The sequence below is a fragment of the Pecten maximus genome, chromosome 4, assembly GCF_902652985.1.
Source record: "Pecten maximus chromosome 4, xPecMax1.1, whole genome shotgun sequence".
NCBI classification, from domain to species: Eukaryota; Metazoa; Mollusca; class Bivalvia; order Pectinida; family Pectinidae; genus Pecten; species Pecten maximus.
The window spans coordinates 15,410,679-15,426,024 of record NC_047018.1 but is presented as its reverse complement, the minus strand read 5'-3'; positions in this window follow the sequence as shown (position 1 = coordinate 15,426,024).

The following is a 15,346-nucleotide window of genomic DNA, read 5'->3' as shown; positions in this document are numbered from 1 at the left end:
ACAGGTCATTAGCAGCCATAAAGCAAAGATTTTACTGGGTAGGGATGTCTGAAGATATCGCCAGATGGTGTAAGCAGGGGACAATTTCATCCCACTAGACCGATGCAGTAAATGGCTGTGGACATATTTGGTGGCCTGCCAGTATCCAACAGTGGAAATGCATACATAATAGTAGTTGGAGATTACTTCACCAAGTGGAAAGAAGCCTTTGCTGTACCGAACCATACTGCACTTAAAGTAGCTGATAAGCTGATCACAGAGGTTTTCTGTCGATTTGGTTGTCCAGAATTCATACATACAGACCAAGGAGCAGAGTTTGAGTCAGAACTTTTCCAAACGGTTTGCAGGAAACTGGAAGTAAATAAGACAAGAACATCTCCTTATCACCCACAGTCAGATGGACTATTGGAGAGATTTAACAGGACTATGAAAAGAATGCTGGCAATATTTGCACATGAAAACAAAGAGGACTGGGATGATCATTTACCTTACCTCATGCTAGCCTATAGGTCATCAGTGCATAGCAGCACGGGATACTCCCCAAATCAACTGATGCTGGGGAGGGAGGTGATGCTGCCCATAGATCTCATGGTGGGATTGCCGCCTGGTGATCAAGGAAACCCATGTCCAGTAGCATATGTTGAATGGATGCAGCATGCTATGAACACAGCATTTGACTCAGCAAATACAAATTTAGGTCTATCTGCTAAAAGACAAAAGACATATTACGACATAGGCACAAAGGACAAAGATATTGAGGTTGGGACCTGGGTATGGAGGTGGTATCCTCCAGCAGCAGGGCAAAAGTTAGAATTGGGTTGGACAGGACCTCACTTGGTGATAGCTAGGTTATCAGAATTAACATACACCATCCAGAAAGATCCCAGGGCTAAGCTAGTAAATATCCATATAGATCAGCTGAAACCATACTTAGGTAGTAAACCTCCACAAAAAATTGGGTCAAGGACTCAGTGCATGAGTCTGGGGGGAGGCAGTCAGGTTCATTGGAATTAGAAGACTCAGCACATGAGTCTGAGGGTGCAATGGGCGGCCATCAAACAGTTGGGTTTGGTTTGGTTTATTTTGTTTAACGTCCTATTAACAGCTAAGGTCATTTAAGGACGGCCTCCCGTATGTGCGACATGTATTCGTGTGATGAGGGCGTACGTGTGATTTGGGAGGCTGTGGTATGTTTGTGTTAAGTCTCCTTGTGATAGGCCGGATCTTTAGCCGATTCAGAGTGCTACCTCACTGAAGCATACTGCCGAAGACACCCAGCAGCACACCCCACCCGGTCAAATTATACTGACAACGGGCGAACCAGTCGTCCCACTCCTAATTTGCTGAGCGCTAAGCAGGAGCAGCAACTACCATTTTTAAAGACTCCGGTATGTCTCTGCCAGGGGACAGAACCCAAAGCCTTCCTCACAGGGTCGAACGCTCAACTAAAGGCCAAATGTGAGGCATTGTCAAGGGAGACATTAGGAAGAAGAAAGCTGTTAAGAAAGAAGAGAAAAGATAAGATCCCAAGTTTAGTCGCCTCTTACGAGCATGCAATGGGGGCAGCAGGTACAATTCTTACGCCCTACCTGCAGGGCCCCAAACAGTTGGGTTACCAGTTGTCGATGATAATGGGCAGAACATGCAAGGGGGTATGATAAATAGACAGATAGAAGAAAGAAGAACAAGGGGCGGTAGAACAGTGAAACCACCTCAAGTTTACTCACCATAATCTGGGTACACTGTCGTGTGTGCTCAAGGTCATAAATATATTCCAGGAAACATGACATAACTCAATTGGTGGTCTTGTAGTTGATTGTCGCAACAGTTATTCTTCTCTCCCCTAGAGTATGTATATATCTGTAAATAACTAGTTGTAAATATATCCAGGGAAGTTGCCTATGGAAAAATGTATTGTCCCGTATGTGGCAGTATATATATATATGTATATATAAAATTGAAAAAAAGGGGAATAACCACTGAGTATATGATGGAGGAAGGAGTGTTCTTGGTTTTTTTTAATAGATGGAAGAACTGCAGTATTATCAGGAGGAAGCGCAGGAGTTTCTGCGCGGGGAGCGTGCCAGCAGGGAACCCTGGAAACCAGAGGGCATGCCTTGTCCTGTCCCAGCCTGCAGGGATTGCGGTGTATTCCCCAGGCAGCAGCGCCTTATGGACCACTGGGCCAGACTTCATGAGAGGTTGATAACCCTGCAGGAGTGCACTTGGTGTCGGCGGCAGTTTAGTCGTCGCACCAAGTGCAGAGCCCACATCCGGAGAGTTCATGCAGGGAGGGATAACGAAGATGTCATAACCAGGAGGGTCATGGAAAACCGGAACTTCAGGGACCCGGGACTATGCAGACCACCCTTGCCGCCGACCAGGGAGGATGAGCCAGAGAGCCAGAGGACAGAAGACGGAATACCCGACTGTTCAAGTCGGAGGCGCCTCCCTGGGCGGGAGCAGGCTGCCCGGCTCAGGCGTAGCCTAAGTCGGACGGTCTGTTTTCCCCCGCGGGACGCCTCCGCCCTGAACAGTCGTGACGTGCGGGTTGAGATCGTGGAAGTGAGAGGGGAGATCCGGGGTTACCCTCGGATGCGGGGCACTGTGGCCCGCATCCCATACGAAGCCCCGGTCTTCGATTTTGAGACGTATTTGCATGTGTGAGCGCATGTGTGTATGTACCTTTAGTGTGTATCAGTGCGAGTTAGGGGGTGAAACGTTGTGTGGAAGTGAGGATGGCTGTCATGCTGGGCAGCAGGGATGGTCTAGGGTAGGGGGGTCACGGACATAGGTATATATATATAGATGGGAGTTATCTGCCGCTACCTAAGAGAAGTTGTGGATTTTTTGCTCTGAAGAATTTCTGTCAAAATCAACGGTTGCTGAAGGGTAATGTTGGTAATTTTTGAATGACTCATTTATGAACCTAACAAGTCTTGTACTTGTACTTGGTTGTTTATATGGTATATACTACTGCGAATTTTGAGTAAAATGGCATCAAACTCGATTGACGTAAACAATATATTGTCAGCACTGAGCGACATATTGACCCAAGCCGGCCACACAGATATATTGAGTAGTACTAATAATGCAGTTTCGACAGGTGAGAGACCCGTAGGGGTTAATTCGCGAGTCGATTCCGAGGACGTACAAAATGATTTAACGCAGACAAATGAAAACCTGTACCCAAATGGGTATGGTTCTACAAAACCGATATTCCTGAAAGAGTCTGACATTTTTGGTAACAATATTGACAATAAACAATGGTTAAATCACAAAGAAATATACATGAGTTTGGGAAATGTGATAGTGCCTGAAAATCTCAGTGGGATTCAACGTACAGGGAACGTGTGGAGAATTTACCCCGACAACCCGACTGATCGAGTAACACTCCTCAGCAGAGGTATAACCATCAGGGGTAAACATGTATCGCTTGTACCGGAGAACCCTAAACGACCAAAATATGACCCAATGCACACTACACGGATTAAAGTATCAAATATTCCATTGTCCGTAGATGACGGTTTGATCAAGAAAACACTTGAGGAAAACGGTTGCGAAATTCTAAACATGTATAGGGAAAAACTGAGAATAAACAACAAACTAACAAATTGTGACACAGGGGATAGGGTAATCTTTACCAAAAAACTCCAAAAGGATCTTCCAAAAACAATGCCCATGGGTAGGTACCATGGTACCATATGGTACTATGGGCAACCAAGAGGGCAACAAAACGAAACACAAACAGAAGAGAAACAATGTAGGAAATGTTTGGAAGATGGACATAGTTCTGCAAATTGCAGGAATGAATGGAAATGTCTCTATTGCAAAGAATCGGGACATAAGAGGGATGAGTGCATGAATATGAAGAAGGCAGAGGACATCAAGGAGAGTCAATCAGATGATGGAGAAGAGGAACAAAATGATGAATCTCAGCACGTGGAAACACAAAAGAGAGACGACAATACAACACATGGGGCTACAAATACAGACACAAGGAAGGAAAGAAGAAAAGAAAGAAGAGAAAAAAACATCGGTCAACAACAGGTACAAACAATAGACAAGTTCATCAAACCTTCGACTTTTGGCTGCGAGACTCCAAAATCTCGCGATATTGATTCGTTCCTTTGACCATCACGGAAGCTGAATTGTTAAAATAATAATGGATCGATCAATTATTTATATTGATTACAATGTGAGCTTATTCTATTGATAAAAATGACAGTTGTAATGCATATTATTCATTATTGAAGTTATGTGTATGTCTAACTATTATTGAAAAATTGTGAAAAATATAGATATTTCTAATGTATCGTCTGTTCTGTTGTATCGACAGTCAGTGATAACATTTTAGACACAAAAACAGTTTTTTAGAGAACACACCCTTTTATGGGCGTTGGATGCAAACCAATTTTTATCCTATTAAACAGTACGTAATATGCTATTGATGAGAGGAAAAATCATCAACATGTAAGTGGTGGAACATTTTCAAATCTTGGGTTGAATTGAATTGCCGATTTTCGACTTTCTTTAGATAATTAACAAAAACACGAGAGTATTTGCTCGGTATGTTGAGAATATGTACACAGATATGAAAAAAAAGTGAGAGAAACACTTTTTCATAAAAAAAAAATCCAAGATGGCTACTTCACAAGTCCCCGTGGTTGAAGACATTGGCTGACAAATAGACAGAACAACAAACAAAACGTGTTCCTTATGATTTTGGTTGGTTTTCGGATTTACGGGAGTGTTCATAGCTACGGGCGATTGTATAATACCTATATTTATAAGTTTGGTTAGTCACATGGTAACGGGGATCTTTCATATCGAGCCCCAAACATACTTTCGACATATGCACTCCGTTGCCGCATGGAAAACTATTTCAAGTTTTGTCGGAATTTCTTCACATGTGGTTGTAATGGTCGAGGGTTTTCCAGCGCCCTATCATCTAGGTAGTATCATCTGGTTGTAGTAACTAGCTTGTGCATGACTTTTTTTTGTAATTGTAACATCATTTTCGCTGCCAGTGAATGGTCCAACTGTGTCAAGAATGTAGCCATCTGGTAAGGCGATGCTCATGAATTTGAAATAGTTTCTCCTTCTTCTGGAGCTTGTGGTTGGAGCTTTTCTGGATATAAATATAGGTGCCATATAATATGGCAGTGGCTTTATCTCAACAAAATGCTTCTGAAAAGACAGTATTGTGCCAGAGCAACTGTTCTCTTGTCAAGTGATCCGGACCTAGACATTGTGGGACTATCGATGTGTCTAATGCCTGTACTATGGAGTGGAAAGTTTTGGACACACTTGACTTGGAAATTCCAAAAAGAGAAGAACACTGACTCCAGGAAATGTCGGTTTTCAGTTTTACCCAGAACAGTAATAGAGCATCGTGTGTAGTCTTGGTATATATACCAGATGAAAGATATGGGGAACAGTGCGAGTGGATTTCGAGGAACTGATCTTTGGACCAGCCTGTCCAGGCCATGCATGCCGAGTCATCAAGAGAAGAAGAAAAGCTTATTGCAAACGCAGACTGGTTCTGTGAAAGGACGTGCGACACCTCTAGGAGGTCACTAATGATTTCGGACGATTTTGATGGTAACTGAGATTCCAAGGAACCTCTACCATCAAGGACAACCTCTGTAGACGGATCTAAGTCGTTACCAATAAGGTGAATGGAGCAGACGCGGGATGAGGTGGGACACCACAGTTTGTATGAATAGATCAGGTAATGTCTTGCACATTTTGGTAAGACTGATGATTTTGTTCCATTTATTGCAAAGGTAACAAGACAGAGACAGCATTTTTTGTGTGAAGATGATCCATTCAAAAGATCATGAAGGGTCAGCAACGGCAGGATATGGGACGGGGAGTCGTCTTCTTCCTCTATTTTCTGGTTCTGCTCGGGTTCAGGTATCAGGGTGTCCTCAGTGTAAATCTTTATATCGATACTGTTTATTTAGTCGTTAGATATCATAAAACTGTCATGAAAATATCCGCTCTGATATTCAATATAAAGTTTTGTATATAATAAGCTATATAATAGGGTTTCAGACAAGGTTGTTACTCATTTCCCCTTTTCTTTCAATTTACAACCACATTCAGGCGGCGATATGAGAACGTTCCACCACATGGAATTAGCTGATTTTTGGTACACATATGAAACAAGTAAAGCTCTATCCGATTTTGTGACGGAAATTTGCATCCAAAACTATATAACGAGAGAAAATTGCAATTTTATGGCATTTTTCTTCATAATTGTGTCTCTGCAAGTGCATTTTCATCCGCGAAAAATTTATGTTTTATGAATAAACACGATGTTTTGGAAATATTTATCAAAAGAAATTTATACTATGTTGCGAATTACAATTTCGAGATAACCTTCTTTTATTTACGACCTTATGTCTTTGATGCTCAAAATGACAACTTTATAAAAATATATTTTCACTGACATTATGAAATCTGGGTGTCGGAAAGGTATAAAATTATTCTTCAGAAAAGAAAAAAACTGTAGTTGAGCTAGATAAGAAATTATACGGGGGCAGGCTCCTATGGAGAATTAACATTACTGGAAACAGGCCCTTTCGGGCATCGTGCGTTTTCCGACAGACTGACAGGACTGGTGAGCCAGTCCACTAAACCTGGCAAGTGCCAGCAGTCTCCGGAACGGGGACACTCTGGTGCCATATGTCCCCATACCACCTTCAACTTCAAACAGTTCCCAAGTTAATTTAATAATAAAAGTAAATACTTAGATTTAGACCCAGTCACACACGGGTTAGTTATCAACTATGAATTAGGACTGTATCACCTCGGCCCGTAGTAAGCATGGGGAACGTTAGAACCTAGGCACGTGCATATTACAGCGAATATAGGGGTAACAATGCTAGTTCAGTGAGGATTAAAATACTTTGTTGTATATATTAACCGGTAAAGGATGGGTATGATACCGTCCATTGCTCGAGTTAATAATAAAGGCAGTTAGATAATAGCGAAGTCTGGACGCCAAGAGGCAAGCGCGTTGTCTGTCACGTGGTGCTGCGGGATGTACAGATTTACGTGTATTGTCATTAGTTGGAATATAGTAGGGGTGTGGGAGGGTGACAGCGCCCGATATGAACGTTAACGGGTGCCGCGATCTGAGGGTGGCAAGTAGGTTTAGGCTAGCCCTCAGACGTAGAGGGTGCGATTGGTTTTACCTCACATTTCCCAGCTATTATACTTAACTTTAGATAGTATTAATCTCAAATTATATATACTGTAGTCATATTATTACTGCACTCTGACGGCACGTATATGCATTAGTTATGGTCCAGATACTTGCTTGGAGCTTTATGAAGGAAAAAATGGGGAGACATTACGCTTACGAATATACAATTGGAACTATACTCCGTAGGGAATTTCTAGGCCAAAGATAGGAGAAGTATTGTTAAGTTTAGGGATTTATATTATTGTTACATTATATTCGCCGTTACCTCACTACTTATAGTTACTCTATTTTTATACAGATTTAATCAGTTACATCCCTTTCTTTGTTGATCATCTCTTTAGGGTTTTGTTTCTTTTAGGAATTTATGTTATTGTTTTATTATACTCACTGTTACATTGTTACTTATAGTTACTCTATTTTTGGACAGATTTAATAAGATAGTTACTTCCTTTGCTTTTGTTGATTAAATGTTTCGGTTATGTTCCTTATTTTTCCCATTTTGCTATAATGTAAGTTTATTTTGTTATCTTTATTGTTATTTAGGGCTACTCAAATAGAGTTTTGGGTTTAGTTTGTTGAGGTAACTTACACCATATGTGTTCTTGTTATTTTGTTGTCAATTCAGTGCTTTAAGGGGTTAATTCCCCATTGTTTAGTTAAAAGGAAAGAATTATTTTACTTATATTTTCTATTTATGTTAGTTTATCTCCAGAGCCCCTTACCTTTTATGAACCTTTTACCTTTGTTATAATAAATTATCAAATATATTTCAATATTGCTTCTGGTTGTACTTTCCAACGTGTCCCGCCGGGATTGGAAACGAATATGGCAGTGGGGTGTAACGAGGAATGGGTGCGAAAACAGTATACAACAAACAAACAAGAGGCCCAGGGGCCTTAACGGTCATCTGACTCTAAATTAAAACCCTTGTGTTATTGTAGTATGTATTCTCTCTAGCAAGTATATAGTGGCACTGTTGGCCATGGTGGCCATCTTGGATTTCTGACCGACCCAATAAATAACAACACTTGGTCTGGACCATCTAAGGATAATATCTGGTAAGTTGGAGCTGAATCCCACCTGTGGAATTTGAGAAGAAGTTTGAAATAGGTGTTGTTCAGGAAAACCATGATTGCGCAATCATGTTACAAAATGGCTGCCATTGCTGCCATGTCAAAGTTTTTACGAGGCCAAAAAAATAACAACACTATGTTGGCTCGCCTTCCTCCACATCCTCACCCATTTCCAGCTCAATGGCACCATCTTGGATTTCAGACCAATCTAAAAAATAACAACACTTGGTCGGGATCATATCAGGATAATTTCAGGCAAGTTTCAGTCCAACAGAACTGGTGGAACTTGAGAAGTTTAAAACGTGTTTTTCAAGATGGCGGCTATGGCGGCCATCTTTGATTTCGGATCAGCCCGAAAAATAACAACATTTGGTGCGGATCATCTCAGGATCATTTCTGGCAAGTTTCAGCCCAACAGCACTGGTGGAACTTGAGAAGTTTAAAATGTGTTTTTCAAGATGGCGGCTATGGCGGCCATCTTGGATTTCGGACTGACCCGAAAAATAACAACACTTGGTCGGGATCATATCAGGATCATTTCAGGCAAGTTTCAGCTCAATAGCACTGGTGGAACTTGAGAAGTTTAAAATGTGTTTTTCAAGATGGCGGCTATGGCGGCCATCTTGGATTTCGGACCGACCCGAAAACTAACAACACTTAGTCGGAATCATATCAGGATCATTTCAGGCCAGTTTCAGCTCAACAGCACTGGTGGAACTTGAGAAGAAGTTTAAAATGTGTTTTTCAAGATGGCGGCTATGGCGGCCATCTTGGATTTCGGATCGACCCGAAAAATAACAACACTTGGTGGGGATCATCTCAGGATCATTTCTGGTAAGATTCAGCCCAACAGCACTTGTAGAACTTGAGAAGAAGTTTAAAATGTGTTTTTCAAGATGGCGGCTATGGCGGCCATCTTGGATTTCGGACCGACCCGAAAAATAACAACACTTGGTTGGGATCATATCAGGATCATTTCAGGCAAGTTTCAGCTCAATAGCACTGGTGGAACTTGAGAAGAAGTTTAAAATGTGTTTTTCAAGATGGTGGCTATGGCGGCCATCTTGGATTTCGGACCGACCCGAAAACTAACAACTCTTGGTCGGGATCACATCAGGATCATTTCAGGCAAGTTTCAGCTCAATAGCACTGGTGGAACTTGAGAAGAAGTTTAAAATATGTTTTTCAAGATGGCGGCTATGGCGGCCATCTTGGATTTCGGACCGAGCCGAAAAATAACAACACTTGGTCGGGATCATATCAGGATCATTTCAGGAAAGTTTCAGCACAACAGCACTGGTGGAACTTGAGAAGTTTAAAATGTGTTTTTCAAGATGGCGGCTATGGCGGCCATCTTGGATTTCGGACCGACCCGAAAAATAACCACACTTGGTTGGGATCATATCAGGATCATTTCAGGCAAGTTTCAGCTCAATAGCACTGGTGGAACTTGAGAAGAAGTTTAAAATGTGTTTTTCAAGATGGCGGCTATGGCGGCCATCTTGGATTTCGGACCGACCCGAAAACTAACAACTCTTGGTCGGGATCACATCAGGATCATTTCAGGCAAGTTTCAGCTCAATAGCACTGGTGGAACTTGAGAAGAAGTTTAAAATGTGTTTTTCAAGATGGCGGCTATGGCGGCCATCTTGGATTTCGGACCGACCCGAAAACTAACAACACTTGGTCGGAATCATATAAGGATCATTTCAGGCCAGTTTCAGCTCAACAGCACTGGTGGAACTTGAGAAGAAGTTTAAAATGTGTTTTTCAAGATGGCGGCTATGGCGGCCATCTTGGATTTCGGATCGACCTGAAAAATAACAACACTTGGTGGGGATCATCTCAGGATCATTTCTGGTAAGTTTCAGCCCAACAGCACTTGTAGAACTTGAGAAGAAGTTTAAAATGTGTTTTTCAAGATGGCGGCTATGGCGGCCATCTTGGATTTCGGACCGACCCGAAAAAAAACAACACTTGGTTGGGATCATATCAGGATCATTTCAGGAAAGTTTCAGCTCAATAGCACTGGTGGAACTTGAGAAGTTTAAAATGTGTTTTCAAAATGGCGGCTATGGCGGCCATCTTGGGATTTCGGACCGACCCAAAAAAACACTTGGTCAGGATCATCTCAGGATCATTTCTGGCAAGTTTCTGCTTAATCCCACTGGTGGAACTTGAGAAGATTGAAATGTGAAAAGTTTACGGACGGCGGACGGCGCACGGCGGACGACGACGGACCCTTCGGGTCAGATGACCTAAAAAAAACACAACGCGAAGTCAAATTCCACTATACGGAAGCACCACCCATTCGCCAGGCCTCCCAGCCTGCTACACCTGTAAACCTGCTCCCTCAAGCTAGGTAGACAGGCCACGCGAGGGGTAGCTCGCGGTCAAGTTGAAAGGATCGGCCATCCGGTCATGCCGAGTGACGTGATAAGCATCCATGTCTAGTCAAAACAACCACAGTTGTCTCAATTAGCGATAGTTATTTTTGCAGGTATCAAATCAGTTTGGTATTAATTAAATACCACTTGGCAATATAAAAACCGTCATATTGATGTTCTGACCTAATTTTACCAACATATATACTTATTTCTACAGTAGCCCTTTCGTAGTTTTAATATATTAAACGGGCCATTTATTACAGTTAACTATCGATGGTTTCTGATTCAAATAAAGCATATAACCACGCGGAAACTCAACATTAACATTTCTAATACAAGCAAGTTTATTTATTTTGTCACAAATGAAACGTGTGCTGTTTTGGGGCCTATACAAAAATGTAGCTACACAATGGTTGACCAGCTTTGCGGTTGATATGTCAGTAACGCAGAAGCGATCGTTATTATCATGAAATAAAGAAAGTTTAATGATCAATCAACATTAGATTAGATGAAATACTATCATCTTAATAATTACTCAAATTAGTATAGCCATGTCTCGAGCACATCACAACGTTACACATCAGGGACGATATGATTCTTAAAGCGGACATGGTTTACCACCAGGAACTTGCGTCTTGGATTTTAGCGTATTTAGTTTATTTGGTGGAAATATTCGCGTGCCAATACTTTCCCGAGTTATATTCGCGTGTGGATATTTTCGCGGAGATTTAAATTGCCGCGAACACTTCCACTTTTACAGTACCTTTTTAGCTCACCTGTTCCGAAGGACCAAGGTCAGCTTATGCCATACCGTAGCGTCCGTCGTCCGTCCGTCCGTCCGTCGACAATTGACTTCTTCTTCATAACCACAGATCAGAATTCGACCAAATTTAGTCAGAAGCATCTCTATGGGCTCGGGACTCAAAATTGTACAAATGGTGGGGCTGACCCCTCAGGGGTCTGAGGGGCAGGGCCAAAATGGGTCAATATAGCTATATTGATATTAACGACTTCTCTGAAACCGAGCAATGGATATCGCTCATATTTGCCTGGTAGCATCACTATGGGGTTGGGATTCAAAATTGTACAAATGGTGGGGCTGATCCCCTGGGGGCCTGAGGGGCAAGGCCAATATGGGTCAATATAGCTATATTGATATTAACGACTTCTTCTCTGAAACCGAGCAATGGATATCGCTAATATTTGCCTGGAAGCATCACTATGGGGTGGGGATTCAAAATTGTACAAATGATGGTGCTGACCTCCAAGGGGCCTGAGGGGCGGGGCAAAATGTGGTCAATTGGGCTATATTGATATAAGCGACTTCTTTTCTGAAACCAAGCAAAGGATATTGCTCAAATGGATTTTAGCGTATTTAGTTTATTTGGTGGAAATATTCGCGTGCCAATACTTTCCCGAGTTATATTCGCGTGTGGATATTTTCGCGGAGATTTAAATTGCCGCGAACACTTCCACTTTTACAGTACCTTTTTAGCTCACCTGGTCCGAAGGACCAAGGTCAGCTTATGCCATACCGTAGCGTCCGTCGTCCGTCCGTCCGTCCGTCGACAATTGACTTCTTCTTCATAACCACAGATCAGAATTCGACCAAATTTAGTCAGAAGCATCTCTATGGGCTCGGGACTCAAAATTGTACAAATGGTGGGGCTGACCCCTCAGGGGTCTGAGGGGCAGGGCCAAAATGGGTCAATATAGCTATATTGATATTAACGACTTCTCTGAAACCGAGCAATGGATATCGCTCATATTTGCCTGGTAGCATCACTATGGGGTTGGGATTAAAAATTGTACAAATGGTGGGGCTGATCCCCTGGGGGCCTGAGGGGCAAGGCCAATATGGGTCAATATAGCTATATTGATATTAACGACTTCTTCTCTGAAACCGAGCAATGGATATCGCTAATATTTGCCTGGAAGCATCACTATGGGGTGGGGATTCAAAATTGTACAAATGATGGTGCTGACCTCCAAGGGGCCTGAGGGGCGGGGCAAAATGTGGTCAATTGGGCTATATTGATATAAGCGACTTCTTTTCTGAAACCAAGCAAAGGATATTGCTCAAATGGATTTTAGCGTATTTAGTTTATTTGGTGGAAATATTCGCGTGCCAATACTTTCCCGAGTTATATTCGCGTGTGGATATTTTCGCGGAGATTTAAATTGCCGCGAACACTTCCACTTTTACAGTACCTTTTTAGCTCACCTGGTCCGAAGGACCAAGGTCAGCTTATGCCATACCGTAGCGTCCGTCGTCCGTCCGTCCGTCCGTCGACAATTGACTTCTTCTTCATAACCACAGATCAGAATTCGACCAAATTTAGTCAGAAGCATCTCTATGGGCTCGGGACTCAAAATTGTACAAATGGTGGGGCTGACCCCTCAGGGGTCTGAGGGGCAGGGCCAAAATGGGTCAATATAGCTATATTGATATTAACGACTTCTCTGAAACCGAGCAATGGATATCGCTCATATTTGCCTGGTAGCATCACTATGGGGTTGGGATTAAAAATTGTACAAATGGTGGGGCTGATCCCCTGGGGGCCTGAGGGGCAAGGCCAATATGGGTCAATATAGCTATATTGATATTAACGACTTCTTCTCTGAAACCGAGCAATGGATATCGCTAATATTTGCCTGGAAGCATCACTATGGGGTGGGGATTCAAAATTGTACAAATGATGGTGCTGACCTCCAAGGGGCCTGAGGGGCGGGGCAAAATGTGGTCAATTGGGCTATATTGATATAAGCGACTTCTTTTCTGAAACCAAGCAAAGGATATTGCTCAAATGGTGAGGCTGACCCCCCCCCCCCCCCCCTGAAACAGCTCGTATTTGACTGGTAGCATCCTTTTGGGTAGGGATTCAAAATTTTAAAGGAAGGAACTGATTTATGGAAACCTGTTGTATGTGATTTATGGAAACCTGTTGTATGTGATTACTTATTTGTTTTCATATCACGGAAATTGTTATAACTGTGATAGTATTCATATTGAAAACACTGCAGAGTTTTGCTAGATTATGAGTGTTTTATGAAAAAGTTTTTACTAGTTAAAGAAAATAATTGCAGCAAGATGTATGGTGGGCAAATGTAGCATGGGAACCCGTTAGGGTTGCTATGTTATATTTGTCCCACCATACATCTTGCTGCCATATCGACTATAACAATATTAAAACCACTGTTCATTGCCTATATTTACATTACAATCTTCGTCAATTTTGAAAAAAAAGGAAAACAACCGCCTTTTTTAATGTCATATGACTACAAAATCAGCTGGGAAAAAAAGTTCGTGGAAGAACGTCCGTTTAATAGCATATTTGTCGTTATATATATACAAAATACACTTTAATTGATGAACTATAGCAAAACCATTTCCCTTGTCAACTGAGAAATCGCTTGACGTCATATACGCGGAAAACAAAAGTGATGCGGTTGGCCGCCATGTTTAGCTGAGGAAGTTAAATATGCACGAATTGAATGTGGAACTTGCAAAGAAACCTGGGGTATTTTGAAGTGAAATTTGATTTGTAGTTGAGACAGTGCTTGGGATTAATATTTGCTATTGTATGTAACATCGGAGAAGGCATTAGTTGAATCAACAATCTGTGAGACGCGAGGAGCAGTGTCGAAGTCAGAAACCGTTTCAACAACCTCGTGTACTGGCCGGAGAGAGTGAACCACCTCATGTTGTGTCATAAAAGACTGTACTACTGAGGGATTTCTTTTGTGCTGTTGACACATATCTAGTGTACGATCTCAAGGAGGATTCATTTCTATGAGACGACATGAACATGATATGTCTTGCCGACTACCCCTCGTCACTTACAAACTGAACTATCGAAGCACGTAAACAGTGTGAGGTGTAGGATTTTTGTACACCGTCAGCTTTACAAATGTCGGGAAGCATGTTCGAGAACGTTCTCTTTGCGAGTGATTTAGTTGTATACCAAATGGGAAGTGACTTGTTTTCCACAGCTTTTTTGTTGTACTGATTGAAAAGACTAGTTGCAGCGGGATCGGTTTTTGCTATTAGAAGTTTCAACATTTTTACAGGACATGCGTCAGACCCTTTGGCGTACATTAGTTTGTCATGCTCATTGTTTTCCGGATCCCTCAACCCTCACTGGAAGTTCTTGTGTAAAACATAGTGAGATAGTGTAACATATTCACCAGAGTCGTCATTGTGAAACTGGAAGGAATCTTAAGTTGACAGTGAAACTCCAGAGAGAGAGAGAGAGAGAGAGAGAGAGAGAGAGAGAGAGGGTTTTTTTTCCAGTATGAATGGACATTGCTCACATATCGTTGGGTTACTCAAGCCTCTTCCAATAAACCATGTAATTGTAGCCAGACCAACCGAGACTAGAAAGAGGAAGGCAGTCCTTTGTCAAGTGGATCAAAATTATAGGTACAGTACATTTCCCCAGTAAAGAGATGTTTATTAAGTAAAACAATCCACTGCATATTTTTTTCTTTGCAGAAAGGGAGGGGAGGGGTGTATGTATACAAGGCCTGCTTGTAAATTGTATGTAATTTTTGTAAATCATGAATCAGCAGGGTTGGCTCAGATGATCACAGTTTCTCACCTCTATATGTAGGTTCGAATCCTTCCTTAGTCTCTTTTGGTTTAAATAAAAAAGAAAATCTTTAATCGA